Raw genomic sequence first — 3,709 nt, forward strand, 5'->3', positions numbered from 1 at the left:
TACCGTCATAGGATCGGCAAAGAGTCGCACACCAGTTGTTGGGATTGTGGTGCGGTGCTGGATGACGCCGAACATGTGCTCTTTTGGTGCCCTAGATGGACGGAGGAGAGAACGGAGTTGGAGGGCGCGATCGGTGAAGACTTTAAATTGGAAAACCGGGCCGTTGAGAAGATGGCCGCGGAGGAGCGGTTTTGGAATAGGTTTTATGATTTCTGCACAAAGGCGAGGAAATGCCGGCTTTCTAAAGAAAGGGAGATGGAGGTCAGGAGAAAAAGGGAAGAAAGGAGGAGAAGAAGGACCAGAGCGTGTTGCGAAGTGGGCAATTCTTTTAGAGCAATTCAATTAGGCCAGGGAGGAGCATACTGCACACCGACGCGCTAAGTCGAAATCCGTTGCTCATGGTCATGCTGCTAGACGAGGACGAACAAAGGATTGTTGCACGGCTAAGGAAGCCGCATTTGCAAGAAGATAATCTGCGGTATATCCGGGACAACATCGAACAGCACGAAGCTGGCGGATACGTTTCAAAGGACGAAGTTTTGTACAAAGAAATAAAGGAGATACCATTGCTGGGCGTGCCAAAGTCAATGCAGACTCGCGTGGTTCGACGAGCTCACGAACACGGCCATCTGGGCATCACTAAAACGGAAGCGTTATTAAAAAGGGACTATCGGTTTGTGGGCATGCGCGAGAAGGTGGATAAGGTAGTGCAGAGTTGCATCGATTGTATCCTGGCGGAGAAAAAATAAGGAAAACGAGAGGAGTTCCTGAACCCTATTGACAAGGAGGAGTTGTCATTTGACACTTATCGTGTCGATCATCTTGGACCATTGCCATCTACGAAGAAAAGGTACCGGTATATCTTCGTGGCGATTGATGCCTTCACAAAGTTCGTTTGGTTGTATTCCACAAAATCAACAAGTTCTGCGGAAGTTATTCGCCATTTGAGGAAACAATCTGTAGGTTTCGGAAATTCGAGAAGAATTATCTCGGATCGCGGGACGATATCCACAGCCGTTGCCTTTGAGGATTATTGGAATGAGAAAGGTATACAGCACGGCTGGACTACAATGCACAAGTAGAAAGAGTGAAACGGACGCTTAATCCCCTATTGACGAATTTGTCTGCGCCAACACCAGACAAGTGGTTACACCTAGAGATAGCGCAACGGTATTTGAACGCAACCACCAGCAGAAGTACGAATGTTACCCCGTTCCAACTCTTGTTTGGAACGCGGATGAGAATGCGCGCAGCTGGTCGAAGACGAGTGGGCCGTGATGTTCTAAGAGGAGCGAGATCAGCTACGCGTAAAGGCAAAAAAACGGATCGAGGAAATTCAAGCTAAAAACAGACGGACGTTTAACAAGAGACGTAAAGAGGCAACAGCGTATAAGACAGGAGATTTAGTGGCGATCGAGAGGACGCAGGTCCTGGTCCGAAGTTGCAGTCGCAGCTCCTTGGGCCGTACCGCGTGGTAAAAGTCTTGCGGAATGACTGCTATGTGGTACAACGAGAGGGCGAACACGAAGGGTCACGAACAACAACCACGGCGGCTAATCGCATGAAATGGTGGGACGTTGTTGAAGTCAGAGATGAGGGTGAAATTAGTGATGATGAGCACATCCGAGGGCAGATGCGATTGTCAGGTACGGCCGAATGTAGTATCATGAACGAGGGGCCTAAGGGGTGTTGTGCGGATCGTAAACAAGCGGTTGCCTAGGTGTGAATTATAAACAAGCGGTTGCTCAGCATATGCGTACTGGGGCTATGACAAAAGACAAGGGGATGCTAGGGGACAATAAACGAATTAACAGGAGTATGAATTGAGAAGTCCGAGAGTGCGGATTGCGTTATCAAGATGGTGTTGTTAAAAGAGAGTTGAATTTGCGTTGACGAATTGTTAATTAATTATTTAATTGTTTTAATTATTATACGTTTATTGCAATTGGGTCATGTTTAATAACCACTGTTTTCTGTTTAATTAACATCTGTTTAATCCATTTATCATTAATAAACTAATCATAATAATTTACGATATGGACATTTGATAACTAATAAAACAAGTTTAAGTCGTCATATTATCCTTTCGGGGGACGACTCTGAACAGGTATCCAATGTCAAGAGCGCTATAATTGTCCGAATAACTACCGACATTGGCGCTGAGATTATGCGGGAGATAGAGGAGGTGCAGCTGTCGCTCCTTCTAAAGGCCTGAAGGCTACCTATGTTCATAGGCTCAGGTAGCCATCCCATAAAGTACGACCGGTTAGAATATACGCGCTTCTGCGTGAAACGATGCGTATCCTCGAAAATGAGGTTAATCTCTTCCAGGCGACGGTGGCGAGTCCAACCTTAGGGCGACTTCAAGAGGTGTGGATCATTCCAAGAGGTCTCATCATTCCGGCAATGAATTTGGGAAGAGATCGCGGTGCCTCAGAGAAACTTGGACAATGAGATGTCATTCGCATGTCAACGTCGGCGCTCAGAAAATGTCTTATTAGACACTAGTTACCTTCAAAGACAAAGAAATTCTGACCTGGCCTGGCCAAAATAATGCTCTAAAGAAAACCGGCCACGTTGCTGCTATTATCCTTGCGAAAGGCATAGCTACAAGATATCAACAATATTTTACGACAAAGAGCATGTTAACTCCATTATATTATAAGATTTCTATCGTAAAACGATGTTATCAAAAACTTTTGCACGTAACTGTATATATAAATTAGCAACAAATTAGCAACACTGTGGTTTAAAGACTTACTTCAGGTTAAACACAGACGTTGATTCAAGAATCACCCAAAATTTAATGAGCTAGAGAGGAGCAGAGTTCAGTTCTAAGTTCTGCTGGGTCTGCCATTTAAGGCCTATCTACGGATTGATTGATAAAACAGATTCTAAGGATTTCAATTATTCTACATATTCGAAAGCCTTTCATAATATTATAAACTTTTGTGTTCTAGCTTCCATCATTATAGTATATTATTATGATTAAAATGATTGCCATTTTAGCTATTGTATTAATATTACTATATTCCTTGTACAAATATTGTTATTTGATATTTCTATTCTTTGATAAATCTCTTTAAAGATAGTAACCTGTAAATTTCTACACGCCCACGATCGCTAACCACTCTCGATCTTACGAGATACCATTGGAGTAAAGTGCTGGTCTAAAGATCAGTGCCTGCTGGCCAAACACTAAACTTCGTAAATTGCCCCCCAATTGGTTTTCGAATAGAACTCTTTTGCTTGCTGTTACTTCGCAAACAGCTTCAAGGACTGTTCACAATGTAAAGTTGCAGAGGACAACCTCTCTGACGGATACTTCCATCGTGAATCTTTGTTCACGAATAGAATAGAGTTGGTTCCAAACAGAGGACATAAAAATTTGGCCATGCAGGTCCTAAACCGTAATTCCTTCCATATATCCAATGATTGTTCGCAAACTGTTCAACAGCGTGATCTCGGTGACCGAACTTTCCCTGAACACATTTAATGAATAGCACACTTCAATAACTGTAACTTCAGTAACAATAAAAAAATTAAAAATATGTGTACATTAAGATATCTACTAATTATTACACATTATATATGTCGGGTTTACATTAGAATTAGGGTTAGGGATGTGAAACGAATCTTCGTTTGGGTTACACATTGTCGTTATGCAATAGAGAAGACATTGACTAGTGCAAATACGATTATCATAGAA

The sequence above is a fragment of the Bombus vosnesenskii genome, unplaced genomic scaffold (assembly GCF_011952255.1).
Source record: "Bombus vosnesenskii isolate JDL3184/JDL3185 unplaced genomic scaffold, Bvos_JDL3184-5_v1.1 scf7180000015219, whole genome shotgun sequence".
Lineage (NCBI taxonomy): Eukaryota > Metazoa > Arthropoda > Insecta > Hymenoptera > Apidae > Bombus > Bombus vosnesenskii.